An 18,945-nucleotide genomic window follows, 5' to 3' on the forward strand; every position below is an offset into this window, starting at 1 on the left:
GTGTCTCGTCCTCGGTCACATCCAGACCTTGAAAATAAGGCTGCAACCGGTCCCATTCCTTGCAATAGAGGCATTCCTCTTCTGAGGGCACTGGGGCACAGCATTCACAGGTACACCACCAATCTCCAGAGCTACACAGCCTTGCAGCAGCCATTCCTCCTCTCTCGTCCTCTACCTGTTGCGCCTCTCTCTCTCTCCTCCTCCATTCTTCAATTTCACAAAGCTCTTCCTCAGTGTATTCTGGCTCAAATAAATAAGGGCGGCCATCAAACTCTGCAAAATGTAATTCCTCCTCCACAAAGTTGAAGTCTGGCAAAAAGTCAGCCATTATTCTATAAATCTTTCATAAAATAAATGAATGAACTTTTCAGGCTACTGTCCGGTTCTGCCTTCCAGCTGTTGCTGCTTGTTCTCGCGATATTTCAGGCACGGTATGAGATCGCTGCTTGTTCTCGCGATATTTCGGCCGCGCTTTGGAAAGCAGAGCTAAATGGTAAACAAACATGGCAGCACACCAGTAAGGTAAGACAACACGTTTACATGTCGTTTTCTATAAGTTCTCTGACATTTATCCTAACGATATGAGGCGGTCTTTGTGGAGAAAAAGCTTGTTTAGTGGACTAACTTTGCACTTGAAGGTTGCCCGTTCACTTACGTTTTAACAGGTCTGACGCTACTATGCGCCCCGGCTGTATCTAGGCTAACGGCTAACATGCTAACTATTATTTCTATGTCACTAGTCACTTGAAACAAATTTAGGACGAGAGGAGACAAGTTGAAATAAACCGAAATTTCCCTTTAACTTCCGTGGGACCTAATGGAGCGGTGGCCAGGAGAGGACGCTCGGTGTATGCATGATGATTGGAGGAATTGTCTAAAAGGCTGAACCCCTTTGTGATTGACAGTGCTTCACATTTCAAACTCAGTCCCATGCAGATATTTGTGAGTGGAGTCTTCTGACAGAGTGCCATCTGGAGTTCCTTATTTTCATAAGCGATATAGTTCATTGTCACCGTTTGTACACAGTTCAGGTGTTTAAACCCATCTGAAAATCTTTGAGGTGTGTTTTGCTGTGGTTCTATGGCATGAGTGTGGTTGAAAAACTGCTTCAATGAAATGTTCCTTTTATAAGTTACTGCCTCGCTACACTATGACAAATTTTATGATGTAAACTTAAAGTGAGCTTCCCCTGTTTGAAAGACCAGCAGCCGCCACTGCTTTGTGTGTGTGTGTGTGTGTGTGTGTGTGTGTGTGTCCTCAGTGAAGTGTATCAGTCTCTGCAGTAGCTTCCAGCTGCAGCAGTCAGCTCAGTTTCTGTTCAGTCTGACTGAGGGAGGTTTTTGTACGACGCTTTTTCACTGTGTCAACGACCACTGACTGTTGATGTAATGTGCACTCTGACAGTAGTAAACTGCTGCATCTTCAGTCTGGACTCCACTGATGGTCAGAGTGAAGTCAGAGTTTGATCCACTGCCTGTAAAACGACCTGGAATCCCTGATGCTCGAGTGCTGGCAAAGTATATGAGCAGTTTAGGAGTTTCTCCATCTCTCTGTTGGTACCAGGCTAAGTAGTTAGAGCTATAAACATTCTGACTGGTCCTACATGTGATGGTGACAGAGCCTCCCACAGCAGAGCTCACTGCTCCAGGCTGAGTCACTGTGACCTGACCTCTGGACTCTGAGGATACAGAGACACAAACATAAAGCAGCATCATGGATTTGTCAGCTTCATTTCAGAGGGACAGATGTTGATAGAGGAGAGGAGTTTGATTCTCTGGACTTTACCTGTGAAGCAGCAGCAGAGGAGAGTCCAGATGAGGACGGAGATCAAAGTCATGTTTTTGATGAGGAGGATTTCTGTGGCTTCTGTTGTCATGAAGGACAGCTGTCAGTCATCCAGTGTTCAACTCTCAGGACTATAAACTCTCCCAGAGCACTGGAGCATGGTGCTGCTGATGCAAAGTGGCTCTCTATGGAAATGCTCTGACTGACTCCAACAGGGACTTGGATTACTCTGATGATGCTGATTATCAATGGATCAATCACTTTACCAGAGTATTGATTAGGAATGTGTTACTTCCTTTTTTATGAAAAGCTTTGGTTCGAGTTGGATGAGTTGATTTACTTGCAGAATATTATTGTGAATTTCCACTAATTCACAGCCACACAAATCACCGTCACTGTGGGATGTATTCAGACAAAATGTATTTTCATTTATCATAATCTACAATAAACATAGGTTCATGATAATTATATATATCAGGATTATTAATGGCAGGATTTATAGGACAGTTTTCCTTTGGAATTTTTACATTTATTTGAATTTGTTTTACTGGAGGAGAAATTAATACTGCTTGTAGATGTTTGAAGTTTCACATAGAAATTGCTGTGTATATATTCAAAGTTTGTGAATCAGTCTCTAAACAGTTAAACCAGTTATTACACAATCTGGGTAAACTGGAAATATTTTTGGTGAGTTTGTTTGTGTCAAAGTCAGAGAGCCGTGTCTCTCTACAGTGAGAGGTTATTGAACGGCGGCTCAATGAGTTTGTATCACTGTGGTGGACTTTTGGTGGAGGAACCAGACTGGATGTTGGAAGTAAGTTTCTTCACAAACACTAGATACCATATTGCTATGTTTTTAATTTTGATTTGTAATATTTGCAATAGATTAAAAAAAAACTCTTGTTTTGTTTAGTTTATTATTCATGTTTTTATTTCTTCTCCTTAACCATGGAGAGTGACTCACAGTGGCTTCACAAAATTCCATCACACTGGGATTTTAAAAAAAATCTTGAAATATAAGATGATAAAACTGCAAACCTGTTTTCCAAATGTTTTCTGATATTATATCTAAATGTTCCTCCTAAATAATACCTGTTTTTAGAACAAATTCAGAATCAGTTAAATATTGTTGAACAGAGTGAAAATAAAAGTGGGTATTAGAGAATGTGCAAGATCACTTCATTTTGTCATCTAGTGTTTTAGATTTTGAAAATCTTTGTAACACTTTTTTTTAATGATGACTGAAATCCACATGAAGAACATTTGATTGTAATCTGTTTAATTTCTAATTTTGGTTCTGTTTCCACTAAATATGCCATTAATACGTAATGGTTAGTCAAGGTTTTGGATAAGAAAGAATTTTTCCAAATTCTGATATTTTCTGTCCAGTGTAGTTTGATATGTTTGAGGTCATTCTGTATGATGATTCTCTCTGTGCTGATTTGCATGAGAGGCTTCTTAAAGGGAAGTGAAACAATGTGTGAGTGAGTGACTGATGGAGCAGAAAAAACATCTGACAGAAACTCCTTAAAGGAGAAAATCAACTCTCACACAGTAAAGGTGTCCAAGTGTCTGATGGTTGATTGACAGCTGTGTGGTCCCTGTCCTCTAAGCTGATTGGTGTCTCCTAGGTGATGTCCGTCCCACCCTGACGGTGCTGCCCCCCTCCAGTGAGGAGCTGCAGCAGGGGAAGGCCACGCTCATGTGTCTGGCCAACAAGGGCTTCCCCTCAGACTGGAGTCTGGCCTGGAAGGTGGACGGCAGCAGCAGCAGCAGCAGCAGCAGCAGCAGCTGGGAGGAGAGCAGGAGCCCTGGGGTGCTGGAGAAGGACGGCCTCTACAGCTGGAGCAGCACCCTGAGGCTCCCTGCAGACCAGTGGAGGAAGGTGGGCTCTGTGACCTGTGAGGCCACCCAGGGCTCCCAGACTCCACTCTCAGAGACACTGAGGAGAGACCAGTGTTCCCAGTCCTGACCTGACTCACTGGGACTCTGCTGCTGGTTTTACTCTGCTACTGCTCTCAGTCTGCTCTCTGTCTCTCTCATGACGTTTCAGTGTGAACATGTTCTTGCTTGCGTTGATGGTTTTAATATCTCAACGCAATAAAGATTTGATCAAATATATCATATGAGTGCCGTCATGTGACTTCATTTCTTGGACATATGTTATATATTAGGAGCATTACTCGAGTGTTTCAGTGTATCACCTGCATAAAGTCACACAACATGAATCTAATTTGAGATTTTCCACCAAATCGAGACAGAGTTACTTCAACAGAGGACATGATGGGATAGAAATGAGAGCACAGTCTCTGTCTCTTGCTGTCTGCCAGCAGATTTAACACTTATATAACACACATATATGTGTAGATATAGTTCAAAGTGTCAATTCTGTCTTTTGTATTTTTACAATTCCAGGTGATATAAAGCTTTTCTTTTCATAACATTTGTTTACAATCACATGAGTGGCAGGAGCTCAGTTTGTTGGGACTTGGCTTGGGAACCAGAGGGTCCCCAGTTCAAGTGCCTGTACGGACTGAACATGGAGTGGGGACTGGGAGCTCAGGAGGTGCCACTGAGCAAGGCACCAAATCCTCAACTGCTCCCAGCACCTGTCCATGGGCAGCCCCCTCATCTCTCCATTAATGTGTGTGTGTGTGTGTGTGTGTGTCTGTGTGTGTGTGTGTGTGTGTGTGTGTGATCTGTAAAATAACAACAGAGTGAAAAAATTGAATTTCCCAGTGGGGGACTAATAAAGGAATGCTTCATATTGGACAGATGTGTAGGTAATATTTGGGTGACTTTTGATCATAAATGTTTCTGATGCTGATCTGTGTCTTTGTGTTTCTGTTCAACTGGATCAAGTTGAAATAGCTGTGATTCAGTATGAAGCTGAGGTCAAAGGTCATGACCAAATCTTTTTCTCATTAACTGTCCAAGCTTGGCTCCTCTTGATTTATTGGAAAATCAGATGAGAACAGGAGATTATAATGGGTTATAAATGATGGTGAGAAGCTGTGATCGAGGAATTACTTTGATTTCCACCAAGATCATTTTTTGTTGTTTCACTTGTTTTGACAAATGTTTCATTTGATGTTAAAGTAACAACAGTTAAATGTTCAATCTAATTGATGACAGTGTATGTGTGTGTGTGTGTGTGTGTCCTCAGTGAAGTGTATCAGTCTCTGCAGTAGCTTCCAGCTGCAGCAGTCAGTTCAGTTTCTGTTCAGTCTGACTGAGGGAGGTCTTTGTATGATGCTTTTTCACTGTGTGAACTACATCGTGGGGCATGAAAGAATGGTAACATTTTGTCATTGAACAATCATTTGGCTTCCTCTCAGTAAATACAATTGTTAATGTTTGTGAGAAATTTTTAAATATTTATAGTGTGACATAAAAAGGTTTCACACCAGGACACTGATTTTGTTTTGCTAGGCATCATGTTCATTCTCTTAGTGAAGGGATTAACATTAATTTAAACACTTTTGAGATAATGGAAAGCTCTAATGTCTGAAATTAATACTTGTCGTAAATTTGAAAAGCAGAGAAAAGTACACGGAAGAGCTGCTTCAGTTACTGTCCACATTATTTACTTGAGGAAGGGAAGCTGCAGGTTTTTTCATGTATAATTGAATATAATCTATGTAGAAAATGATTTTACTATGGTGTTACTTGAAGAGGATGTTTGAGATTTTTATGTTTTACATCTTTTTAAAGTTTAATTGTTCAAGTGTTCAGATGTTTCTATTTTATCATCTGTTCAATCTGCCCTCAGAAATATAGGTGTCACTTTTGAACAGACATTGACTCTTGAGCAGCATTTGAAGTGTTTGATACACCTCTGTATTTTTCAGTCAAGATACAATATAAAATGTTGTGCAGGTGTGCCTCAAGCTTAGATGAAGATTTCACTGCACTTATGTATTTGTCCATTTTCTCTGTTGTTAATAATAATAATAATAATAATAATAATAATAATAATAATAATAATAAATCAATTTTATATGGCGCCTTTCAAGAAACCCAAGGTCGCTTCACAATTGCAAACAACCACAAAATCACACAGACAACCACAAAATCACATGACATGAACAAACAGAAAACACAACTAGCTGGCGAAAGCCAGCAGGAAAAGGTGCCTCTTTAGCTGAGATTTAAAAGAGTCCAGAGTTGGTGCCTGGCGAATCTCCAGCGGAAGTGAGTTCCAGAGGGTGGGTGCTGCCACACTGAAGGCCCTGCTCCCAAAGGTTTGCCTTCCAGTACGAGGAATTGAAAGGAGGCCCAAGTCCGCAGATCGCAGGTTCCGGGACGGGTGGTGAACATGAAGGAGGTCTGTTAAATACTGAGGGGCAAGGGTGTGCAGAGATTTGTAGGTGAGCAGGAGAAGTTTGAAGGTGATCCGGAACTTAACAGGAAGCCAGTGCAGTTGTTTGAGAGTAGGGGTGATGTGCTGCCAAGGTTTAGTGCGAGTGAGAACCCTGGCAGCTGAGTTTTGAACATGTTGGAGTCTGCCAAGAGTTTTATTGGTGACCCCGTACAGAACGGCATTACAATAATCCAGACGTGAGGTGATAAAGGCGTGTATAAGAGTCTCAGCAACGGAGTCGGGGAGTGAAGGTCGGAGTCTGGAGATGTTCCCGAGGTGGAAAAAAGCTGATTTGGTGACGGATTTGATGTGTGTGTCGTAAGAAAGAGCGGAGTCCAAGGTGACACCCAGGTTGCGAACCTCAGAGGACGGCGAGATTGAGGAGCCATCAACAGTGTTACTGTTTTGCCATGTCTTTCACATCCATGCATCACTAACCAGTGGTCCAGTGGGCTGTCATATGGCCTTTGACCAGGTCCTTAAAAAGATCTTATATCACTGTCTTCATTTTTGTTGCTCGCTTCGTCCTACAGAAAAAATCCAGGTCAAGAAACTTCATCATTTTTAGAGGTCTACACAGTCACGCACCCTCCTACAGTATATTAATGATGTTATACAGGCCTTAACACTAGGAGGTCAGAAATGTCTCATGATCAGGGCTTGTTGGTTTTCAAAGTATCGTTATACAACAGTTTGTGTGGTGTCTTGTGAAAACTCACATATGATGGTTTGTATCATATCTAACAACTTAGTGCTTAAAGTTAAGTTATGTATATTCGGTTTAGAAAAGTAAAGTTTTGTAGGTTAGGTTTAGAAAAAGAAACATGTTTGACAATGTGCCTTAAAATATGTCAAAGTTAATGTAAGAGCCAAATATGTCATTCCACTCAGCAGACATGAATTGTGTTTACCATGGATGTACACTGGTGGCGCTGTGTTGGCACTTGGAGCACTAGTGTATAAAGGTAGGAACAACATTGTTTCTGTCAGGTGTTTCAACCTGAAGGAGCAAAAGGTTTTTGACCACTGTTGTGCAGTACAGTGTACAACTTGCTGTGTGTTCAGTTTGGATAAAGGATAAAGAAATGGACATTTATTGAACCTGTGTTTTGGTGGAATGAATAAATACGATGGTTGTTCTGCAACTGGAACCTGCAGTTTATTGTCTGAACTCGACACAGGTAAGTTGTGGCATCAACTGTGCAAAGCACGTCAGCCAGGTCAAGCCAGGTGAAACATCCATTTAGCTCCTACAGTTCACTTGGTTTCACATGATACTGAACACTGGTTTCCTGGAGGACCAGTTTAAAAATAAGTGTATTTGTAGTGCTATATAGGTTTCATTTGCTTGAAAAAGAAAAGTGCCATGTGAAAAGATTTAGGAAAGTTACGGTTTTAAGTGTATCGTCAGTGTACAGTGTACGGAGGATCTGACGTGCTGACGTATTGCGCTAAGCGAGTTGTGTCATTTCCGGTGTTTCTGTGACAGCGTCTCTGTACTGCTCTGGTGAATTCTGCTAGCCTGCTTTCTCACTTCAGTTGCTTTAACGTCTACTTCAAGTCTTAACCCACAGTGGTTCTGTTTAAGCACTTATAGCTCTCCTCCTTTCTACGACTTTCTCGCTAATCTCTTAGCTGTTATTAGCACGTTACTAGCCTTGGTAGCTACATTAGCTTTACAGTTAGCGATGGCTTCTCCTTCTGCTCTTTCTTGCTCGGTGTGCCAAATGTTCAGTTATGCCTCTGCCTCCTTTAGCAACAGTGGTAATTGTAATAAGTGTAGCTTATTTGCTGTGTTGGAGGCGAGGCTTAGTGAATTAGAAGCGCGGCTCCACACCATGGAAAACCATTCAGTAGCTGCGGTAGTTAGCCAGCCCCCTGTAGCCGGTGCGGAGCCACATAGCATAGCCTTAGCCTCTGCTAACTGTCCTCCAGCAACTCCCGTGCAGCCGGGAGGCTGGGTAACTGTTCGTGAGAGGCGCAGCTCCAAGCCGAAGCCCACGGCTCACCACCAGCCTGTTCACGTTTCCAACCGCTTTTCCCCACTCAGCGACACACCCGCTGAGGATAAAACTCTGGTTATTGGCAGCTCTATTCTGAGGAACGTGAAGTTAGCAACACCAGTGGCCATAGTCAAATGTATCCCTGGGGCTAGAGCGGGTGACATTGAGTCAAATTTAAAACTGCTGGCTAAAGCTAAACGTAGATTCAGTAAGATTGTTATTCACGTCGGCGGCAATGACACCCGGTTACGCCAATCGGAGGTCACTAAAATTAATATTGCCTCGGTGTGTGAATATGCAAAAACGATATCGGACTCCGTAGTTTTCTCTGGACCCCTCCCAAATCTGACCAGTGATGACATGTTTAGCCGCATGTCATCATTTAATCGCTGGCTGTCCAGGTGGTGTCCAGCAAACGATGTGGGTTTTGTTAATAATTGGCAAACTTTCTGGGGAAAACCTGGTCTTATTAGGAGAGACGGCATTCATCCCACTTTGGATGGAGCTGCTCTCATTTCTAGGAACCTGGCAAACTTTATTAGTAAATCAAATTCCTGACAACCCAGAGTTGAGACCAGGACTCGGAGACGCAGTCCTATACGCCTCTCTGAGCTTCTAGTTCAGTTACCCAGCCATAGTTTCCATAGTTTTATACAAACGGTGTCTGTCCCCCGACCACCTAAATTATTTAAATCTAAAATTAAACAAAGAGGAGTTGTGCATAACAACCTCATAAAAATTAAAACCTCTTCTGTGACAGAAAGACAAAACAGGAGAATTAAATGCGGACTGTTAAATATCAGGTCTCTATCGTCTAAAGCAGTGTTAGTAAACGAATTAATATCAGATAATCATATTGATTTACTCAGTCTCACTGAAACCTGGCTGTGTCAAGATGAATATGTCAGTCTCAATAAATCCACTCCTCCCAGTCATAATAATACCCACATTCCTCGAGGCAGCGGCCGAGGAGGGGGAGTTGCAGCCATTTTTAACTCTAGTCTGTTAATCAGCCCTAAACCTAAACTAGATTATAATTCATTTGAAAGCCTCGTTCTTAGTCTTTTACATCCGACCTGGAAAACCTCGCAGCCACTTCTATTTGTTATAGTGTACTGTGCTCCTGGCCCGTATTCTGAATTTGTATCTGAATTCTCAGAGTTTTTATCCAGTTTAGTTCTTAAATCAGGTAAAGTTATTATTGTAGGCGATTTTAACATTCATGTCGACGTTGATAATGACTCCCTGGCTACCGCGTTTATCTCATTATTAGACTCCATTGACTTCAGTCAGGGTGTACATGAACCCACTCATTGTTTTAACCATACCCTTGATCTAGTTCTGACGTATGGAGTTGAAATTGATAACCTAAAAGTCTTTCCACAGAATCCCTCGCTATCGGATCATTATCTGATTACTTTTGATTTCTTTTTACCCGATTACACGCCACTCAGCAACAGTTACTATACTAGATGTTTATCAGATAGTGCTGTCGCAAAATTTAAGGAAAAGATTACTCCGTTGTTAAATTCAATACCAAGTCCCTCAGTAACAGAGGTTTCCTGTACCGACTTTGATCATTTTGTCGATAGCGCCGTAGGCTCGCTGCGAACAACACTTGACTCTGTAGCTCCTCTTAAAAAGAAGTTAAAAAAGCAAAGAAAGTTCACTCCTTGGTATAACTCTCAAACCCGTTAAAACAAATATCGCGAAAATTTGAAAGGAATTGGCAATTGACCAAACTGGAAGAATTTCATTTAATCTGGACAGACAGTCTCAAAACTTATAAGAGGGGCCTCCGCAATGCCAGAGCAAACTATTACTCAGCATTAATAGAAGAAAACAAGAACAACCCCAGGTTTCTTTTCAGCACTGTAGCCAGGCTGACTGAGAGTCAAAGCTCTATTGAGCCTTGTATTCCTTTAGCCCTTAGCAGTAATGATTTTATGAGCTTTTTTAATGACAAAATTCTAACTATTAGAGGCAAAATTCATGACCTCCTGTCCTCAGATAGTACCTATCTAACCTCAAACACAGCTGTAAGACCTAATATATATTTAGATTGCTTCTCCCCAATTTCTCTTCAAGAATTGACAACAGTGATTTCTTCATCTAAATCACCAACGTGTCTCTTAGACCCCATCCCAACTAGGCTACTTAAGGAGGTCTTTCCTTTAGTTAACACTCATATATTAGATATGATCAATATATCCTTATTAACAAGCTATGTACCACAGTCTTTTAAGGTAGCTGTAATTAAACCTCTACTAAAAAAGCCCACCCTGGATCCAGAGGTGTTAGCCAACTATAGACCAATATCTAATCTTCCCTTTATGTCAAAGATCCTTGAGAAAGTAGTCGCAGACCAGCTGTGTGATTTTCTCCATGATAATAATTTATTTGAGGAATTTCAGTCAGGATTTAGAGTGCATCATAGCACTGAGACAGCACTAGTTAAAATTACAAATGACCTTCTGATTGCTTCAGACAAAGGACTTGTCTCTGTACTTGTTTTATTAGATCTTAGTGCGGCGTTTGACACAATTGACCATCAAATTCTACTGCAAAGACTGGATCACTTAATTGGCCTAAAAGGTTCTGCACTAAGCTGGTTTAAATCTTATTTATCTGATCGTTTTCAGTTTGTTGACGTTCATAATGAATCATCCTTACGTACCAAAGTTTGTTTTGGAGTTCCGCAAGGTTCTGTGCTCGGACCAATCCTATTTACTCTCTATATGCTTCCTTTAGGTAACATCATTAGAAATCACTCTATAAATTTCCATTGTTATGCGGATGATACTCAGTTGTATTTATCGATGAAGCCAGAAGAAAGTAATCAATTAACTAAACTCCATAACTGCCTTAAAGACATAAAAACTTGTGCACCAATTTCCTGATGTTAAATTCAGACAAAACTGAAGTTATTGTTCTTGGCCTCAAACAACTCAGAGACTCTTTATCTGATGACATAGTTTCTCTAGATGGCATTGCTCTGGCCTCTAGCACTACCGTAAGAAACCTCGGAGTAATATTTGATCAAGATTTGTCTTTTAATTCTCATTTAAAACAAACCTCATGGACTGCATTTTTTCATCTGCGTAATATTGCGAAAATTAGGCCTATCCTGACCCGAAAAGATGCAGAAAAATTGGTGCACACTTTTGTTACCTCAAGGCTGGATTACTGTAACTCTCTATTATCAGGTAGCTCTAGTAAGTCCTTAAAAACTCTCCAGCTAATTCAGAATGCAGCAGCACGTGTACTAACAGGAACTAAGAAACAAGACCATATTTCTCCTGTTTTAGCTTCTCTGCACTGGCTTCCTGTAAAATCCAGAACTGAATTTAAAATCCTACTGTTAACTTAAAAAAGCGACTATTATTATTAGTCATTATGACTAATGACTAATGATGGCAGCAGCAGCAGGAGGCATCTGGCAGGACCACGGCAGCAGCACAACCACACACGTCACACTGTCCAGGCACCGCTGCGCTCTGAGAACGCAGGGTTACTCGTGGTCCCTAAAGTCTCCAAAAGTAGATCAGGAGCTAGAGCCTTCAGCTATCAGGCTCCTCTCCTGTGGAATCATCTTCCTGTTACGGTCCGGGAGGCAGACACCGTCTCCACATTTAAGACTAGACTTAAGACTTTCCTCTTTGATAAAGCTTATAGTTAGGGCTGGCTCAGGCTTGCTCTGTACCAGCCCCTAGTTAGGCTGACTTAGGCCTAGTCTGCCGGAGGACCCCCCCCCCATAATACATCGGGCACCTTCTTTCCTTCTCTCTCTCTCTCTCGTATTCTATTACTGCATCTTGCTAACTTGGCCATTCTGGATGTCACTAACTCGGCTTCTTCTCCGGAGCCCTTGTGCTCCACTGTCTCTTAGATTAACTCATATCGCAGCGGTGCCTGGACAGTGTGACGTGTGTGGTTGTGCTGCTGCCGTGGTCCTGCCAGATGCCTCCTGCTGCTGCTGCCATCATTAGTCATTAGTCATACTTCTACTGTTATTATACACATATGACTATTGTCACACATGTATACTGCCAGATATTAATACATACTTTCAACATATTGTACCACAGTAGCCAGAACTATAACTATAATATTATTACTTTCAATAATGTTGTTGTAAGCTACTGTCATTACCTGCATCTCTTTCTCTGTCTCTCTCTCTGTCTCATTGTGTCATGTGGATTACTGTTAATTTATTATGCTGATCTGTTCTGTATGACATCTATTGCACGTCTGTCCGTCCTGGAAGAGAGATCCCGCCTCAGTTGCTCTTCCTGAGGTTTCTACCGTTTTTTTTCCCTGTTAAAGGGGTTGTTTTGGGGAGTTTTTCCTTATCCGCTGCGAGGGTCATAAGGACAGAGGGATGTCGTATGCTGTAAAGCCCTGTGAGGCAAACTGTGATTTGTGATATTGGGCTTTATAAATAAAATTGATTGATTGATTGATTGATTGAAATCTAAATGTGTGTGTGTGTGTGTGTGTGTGTGTGTCCCCTCAGTGAAGTGTATCAGTCTCTGCAGTAGCTTCCAGCTGCAGCAGTCAGTTCAGTTTCTGTTCAGTCTGACTGAAGGAGGTTTTTGTACCACTGACTGTTGATGTAGTGTCCACTCTGACAGTAGTAAACTGCTGCATCTTCAGTCTGGACTCCACTGATGGTCAGAGTGAAGTCAGAGTTTGATCCACTGCCTGTAAAACGATCTGGAATCCCTGATTCTCGAGTGCTGGCATAGTGAATGAGCAGTTTGGGAGTTTCTCCATCTCTCTGTTGGTACCAGGCTAAGTAGTTAGAGCTATAAACATCCTGACTGGTCCTACATGTGATGGTGACGGAGCCTCCCACAGCAGAGCTCACTGCTCCAGGCTGAGTCACTGTGACCTGACCTCTGGACTCTGAGGATACAGAGACACAAACAGAAAGCAGCATCATGGTTTTGTCAGCTTCATTTCAGAGGGACAGATGTTGATAGAGGAGAGGAGTTTGATTCTCTGGACTTTACCTGTGAAGCAGCAGCAGAGGAGAGTCCAGATGAGGACGGAGATCAAAGTCATGTTTTTGATGAGGAGGATTTCTGTGGCTTCTGTTGTCATGAAGGACAGCTGTCAGTCATCCAGTGTTCAACTCTCAGGACTATAAACTCTCCCAGAGCACTGGAGCATGGTGCTGCTGATGCAAAGTGGCTCTCTATGGAAATGCTCTGACTGACTCCAACAGGGACTTGGATTACTCTGATGATGCTGACTATCATTGGATCAATCACTTTACCAGAGTATTGATTAGGAATGTGTTACTTCCTTTTTCATGAAAAGCTTTGGTTTGAGTTGGATGAGCTGATTTACTTGCAGAATATTATGATGAATTCCCACTAATTCACAGCCACACAAATCACCATCACTGTGGGATGTATTCAGACAAAATGTATTTTCATTTATCATAATCTACAATAAACATAGGTTCATGATAATTATATATATCAGGATTATTAATGGCAGGATTTATAGGACAGTTTTCCTTTGGAATTTTTACATTTATTTGAATTTGTTTTACTGGAGGAGAAATTAATACTGCTTGTAGATGTTTGAAGTTTCACATAGAAAATGTTATGTATATATTCATAGTTTGTGAATCAGTCTCTAAACGGTTAAACCAGTTATTACACAATCTGGGTAAACTGGGAAACTGTGGTACACGTTCAGTGGAGGAACCAGACTGGATGTTGGAAGTAAGTCAGATGTTTAAAATGTTTATTTTTTCAGCAGCCATGTTTTCTTTATATTATATATTTAACAGGCAAGAAATAGTAGTCGCCTTTCCATTTTGTTTTTAGACATATTTTGCATTAAAAGACAAAGTAAGCTTTTGAATGAGAAAATCAAAAGTCCATTGTAATGAAAATAAAACATGAAGCTAGAAGATAAATCTTTATTTCTTACTTAAATGCTAAAGTTTCATCTTGAGGGCTTGTAGGTTTAGTTCAGTGTGTCAAAGTCAGAGAGCCGTGTCTCTCTACAGTGAGAGGTTTTTGTATGGTGGCTCAATGAGTTTGTATCACTGTGGTGGACTTTTGGTGGAGGAACCAGACTAGAGTTTGGAAGTAAGTCAGATTTTAATAAGAAGTTTATACAGAAATACCAAATACCATCCTGTAAAATAATGTTTCAAATTTCATTTTTAAGTGTTTGTTTTGTTCATAAAGCTCTTAGTATTTTTGATATTATTTCTCCTCTTTTATCATGGAGACACACTCAGAGCAGCTTTACAAGCATTTCCTCACAGATTCCTGTCATACTGACATTCAAATGACTTGATGATGAAGATAAAACTGCAATTCTACTGTAAAAATGTTTTCTAAAGTTAATGTTTAGTTTTCCTCCACAGTGATAACTTTTGTTATGATGAAGTAAAAAATACTTTATTCAAGTAAAATTGAACAGAGTGAAGATACAGATCAGTATTTGAAAAGGTGCAAATTCTGTTATCTTTTTTATTGTACTAAATAATGTTGGATTTTTGTTTGTTTTAATAATCGCTAAAGAATGACTGAAATCCACATAAAGAACATCTGATTGTTTTTCTTTCATTTTCTGTCTTTATTAATGTTTTCTCTAAATCCTTTAAAGTATTGTATGATCAGGTTTTTTGATGTGTTTGATTTGAAATTTTTACAGTTTTTTCAAATCTGCTGCTTTTATTTCCAGTGTAGTTTGATATATTTGATGTCATTCTGTATGATGATTCTCTCTGAGAGGCTTCTTAAAGGGAAGTGAAACAATGTGTGAGTGAGTGACTGATGGAGCAGAAAAACCATCTGACAGAAACTCCTTAAAGGAGAAAATAGCTGTGTGGTCCCTGTCCTGTAAGCTGATTGGTGTCTCCTAGGTGATGTCCGTCCCACCCTGACGGTGCTGCCCCCCTCCAGTGAGGAGCTGCAGCAGGGGAAGGCCACGCTCATGTGTCTGGCCAACAAGGGCTTCCCCTCAGACTGGAGTCTGGCCTGGAAGGTGGACGGCTGCATCAGCAGCATCAACTGGGAGGAGAGCAGGAGCCCTGGGGTGCTGGAGAAGGACGGCCTCTACAGCTGGAGCAGCACCCTGAGGCTCCCTGCAGACCAGTGGAGGAGGTTGGGATCTGTGACCTGTGAGGCCACCCAGGGCTCCCAGACTCCACTCTCAGAGACACTGAGGAGAGACCAGTGTTCCCAGTCCTGACCTGACTCACTGGGACTCTGCTGCTGGTTTTACTCTGCTACTGCTCTCAGTCTGCTCTCTGTGTTTCTATCATGTGACCAGTTTAACAGCTCTCACCTTGAAACAGCAATGTTTTTATTCTTGTCATAGTGCTTATGCTGTTAATGCTGTTTAATAAAACATAAGCAAATAAAAACATTGTCTGAATATTGTTATTGCAACAGTTCCCTTCTCCCACATGTTAAGAGATACAAGATTATAACCCATGTCACAGTTAGTTTTTCTCACTGCTGGTGATGGTTTTATTAATGACTTCTTGAATCATGTAACGGCACTTATCCACTAAGTCATTGAGATTCATCTGACAGTGTCTCTGTTTAGCAGTATTATTATGGACCAGGGTCATTTTGATGAAATTATTTTAAAATGTGTCAAATCTAAATGACTTTATAGAGTTTTAAAGATTAGAAGCAAATTGTAGATCATCATCAGCATAAGATGATATAACATGGTTATTTAATGATGTTCTTATGTCAAATATTTAATCCTGGTGTTGCTGTTTTTTTTTAGAACATTACCCATTCAATGTAAAGTCACCCAGGTATATCTTCACCCTGAGGTGAATGAGGATTCCTGTTTCATGAACATTCATTTGCATCAAGACAATATAGTCAGTCCTTAAAATACATCTCCAAAGATTTTAACTAAAAAGATGTTGAGGTCTGAAATAAAAACCCCATCAATGAGAAAAATAAAGAGTATATAAAAATAACATTTGTCACATTTTTCAGAGTCTACATGTGGGTGCATTGAATCTACATAAAACACTCAGGGCCCTATTTAGGTGGTCTTAAATGCGAAGCGCCAGGCGTGCAGCGCATGTGCGTGTCCCAGTCACTTGCTAGTTAGACAGCGCATTTTTAGACTGTGCGCCATGGCAGACAGTCTAAAAGGGCTGGACTTACTCTGTGAATTAGTCATGGGTTTGTTTTTGGCATATCATTCAATAAGCCAATCAGAGTGTCACCTCTCATTCCCTTTAAAAGAGGCACATGGCGGAGAGCTAGTTAGATGGCGGACCTACCAACTGGAAAGAGTGAGCGTTTTACAACTGAGGAGACGGATCTCCTCGTGCGGGAGGTGAAGGCCTGTCAGAACCAGATCTACGGGGACAGCAGACAGGCACCCAAGCTCCCTGAGGTAAAGCAGGCGTGGGATCACTAATACAAGAAAGATTTTACTAAATATCTGTGGAATATTATTCAAACCTGTTTTCATCATATAACAGAGCACAGCTGTCAGGACTGCCGCAGAGCTTCCCAAGGTGCTGATCCTGCAGCAAGGACCTGTTCAGCGTTTTCTCCCCCACCCATGTTTGTTAATTGTTTTCACATGTTTCCTAGAGCTGTGTTCTGCCTCTTATTTGCATGTGTGTCCTCTCTACACTCAGATAACAATATAATAATATAATATAATGTAGCCAAGTATATAATGTAGCCTAGTATAACATGTTAAATAAATGCAATGTGTGGGCTTTGGTTTTCAATCAAAAAAATGATTGATTGGTCAGATAATTTCACAATTTCATTTGTCATTATTACAGATTATGATGATCATTATTACTGCGATTAGATCGTTCTGATTAATGACTGACCATTAAGACGTGTTTCTGATAAATATTTTAATGTGCACAATAATAACCTTTCACATTGTAATCATATTTTTATTTGTTATCTTTTGCATATGTGTGGCTGCTCCGTGTGTGTCTGAGCAGAGTGCACGTGCGTTGTGCACCCGCCTAGAGACGCATATTACTAACTTGTTTAACAGCTAAATACTGCCTGCTTTAGACCAGGTTTTTGTTGGTCACTGGCGTTTTTGCTTTTTACGCCATCTAACTAGCAACGCGCCATGACTGCACCTGACCACTCCTCATTTTTAGACCAACACACCCAGAGAAGCGCAAGTTCATTTGCTAGTTAGGACGATGAGGGTGCAGGGCGTGAAAATGACAACTGTGCCTGCATCTAAATAGCAATGACACTTGCGACATGGATTATGCGCCCTCCGCCGTCCACTTTAGACCATCTAAATAGGGCCCTCAATCTTAAATAAAATGAAACTGATGGAACTGCTAATGTCTTATTGTACTACATTCTGTTTTCATGTGTCATTGGAAAAAGTCTTAGTTTGTTGGAAACCTCTCAGTGTGTTTCACTGAAATATAACTTTAAAACTTTTAACCTAAAAAGTTGAATTAAAATTGGTATTATGTTTTTATTTATCTTACAACTTAGAGAGAAATATCATTAATTTTCAGAAATGTATTAATTATTTGTGTTTATATTACACAATCTATATTTCTCCATCTTACTTTTTTGAGTATGTATCTTATTTACACAACAACAGTCATTAGAACTATTAATATATAACTAGTGTTTCAGTGTCTGTGCAGCTGTTGAGTCAGATCAGTTCCTCTCCAAGTGAGGAGGTTTTTGTACGACGTTGTATCACTGTGTGAACGGGTAGCTGTAACCACTCTGTAGACAGTAATAAACTCCTGCATCTTCAGTCTGAACTCCACTGATGGTCAGAGTGAAGTCAGTCCCAGATCCACTTCCACTGAAACGATCTGAAACACCAGACTGACGAGTTGTAGCGTAATAAATCAAAAGTTTGGGAGACTCCAGGTCTCTGAAGGTACCAGTGAAGGTAGGTGCTCATATCTGAACTGGCTTTACATGTGATAGAGACAGTCTGTCCTGGAACAACAGACTGAGATCCAGGAGACTGAGTCAGGATGATTTCTCCTGATGAATCTGGAAAACATGAAAAAGAGCAGAAGGGTTATTGAGACAAATCCAGTTTGGAGAAAGATGATCAACATCCAGACAGAAGAGTATCATTTCTTTAACATGGAGAACAGATGGAAGAAGGTAAATGCTGCTTGTTTCAGTGTTTCTCCATCATAGCAGAACATCATTGAGGTGAACCTGGTTGCATCCTGAAGCAAAGTTTTCAGAAGAGAGTCTCACCCTGAACAAGGAGCCCCAGGGTGGCCAGCAGTAGAATCAGTGACATCATCATTGTGCTGTCAGCGTGTCAGTGGCTCTGAAAGGCCTGGACAGCCACTGATCAACACTGGTCTCTTAACAGCTGGGAGCAGAGAGGCAGGTTGAGTGTTGAGGAATTCCCTCTGCTGCAAACTGTCCATTCTCCTCCTGTTTGCCCTTCGACTGATTCACTGCCAGCAGCCCGGGGGGTTGTGGGGTCTGTTTCGGGACCCCCGTTCAGGTCCGCGACCTCCTCCTCCAGGCGCAGGATTGTGAAGGAGGCTGCTCTGAGGGCGAGACGTTCCGGCGGTCTTCCATGCCGTGAAGGGTCGTGTGAGCCCCCAGCCACTGCTGAGGTTGTGACCTCTCCGCAACCTCTGCAAACAGTCCCCACAGAGCAGCGGCGCTCGCCCCCTCGTCCTCGGCCACTGTTCCCCCAACCACCGCCATAGTGGGTGACTCCATAACCAGGAACATTCGCTTTTTTAATTCCACCACCCACTGTTTTCCAGGAGCCACCGTCACAAAAATCAGAGGT

At 41.4% G+C, this 18,945-nt stretch overlaps 3 pseudogenes across 1 annotated transcript; 2 read left to right on the plus strand and 1 right to left on the minus strand.

Moving 5' to 3' along the window:
* Positions 1-3,422: 3,422 nt before the first annotated feature.
* Positions 3,423-3,816, plus strand: LOC144467310 (Ig kappa-b4 chain C region pseudogene; annotated as a pseudogene).
* Positions 3,817-14,938: 11,122 nt separating this feature from the next.
* LOC144467424 (Ig kappa-b4 chain C region pseudogene) lies at positions 14,939-15,375 on the plus strand (annotated as a pseudogene).
* A 2,001-nt stretch (positions 15,376-17,376) lies between these two features.
* LOC117263963 (immunoglobulin kappa variable 2-29-like) lies at positions 17,377-18,597 on the minus strand (annotated as a pseudogene). Its single transcript, XR_013493615.1, has 2 exons — positions 18,390-18,597; positions 17,377-18,173 (listed from the first exon to the last, which is right to left on the minus strand). The product of XR_013493615.1 is annotated as an immunoglobulin kappa variable 2-29-like (transcript).
* Between the last annotated feature and the right edge of the window lie 348 nt (positions 18,598-18,945).

Source organism: Epinephelus lanceolatus, chromosome 16, assembly GCF_041903045.1.
Source record: "Epinephelus lanceolatus isolate andai-2023 chromosome 16, ASM4190304v1, whole genome shotgun sequence".
In the NCBI taxonomy this organism is placed as follows: Eukaryota; Metazoa; Chordata; class Actinopteri; order Perciformes; family Serranidae; genus Epinephelus; species Epinephelus lanceolatus.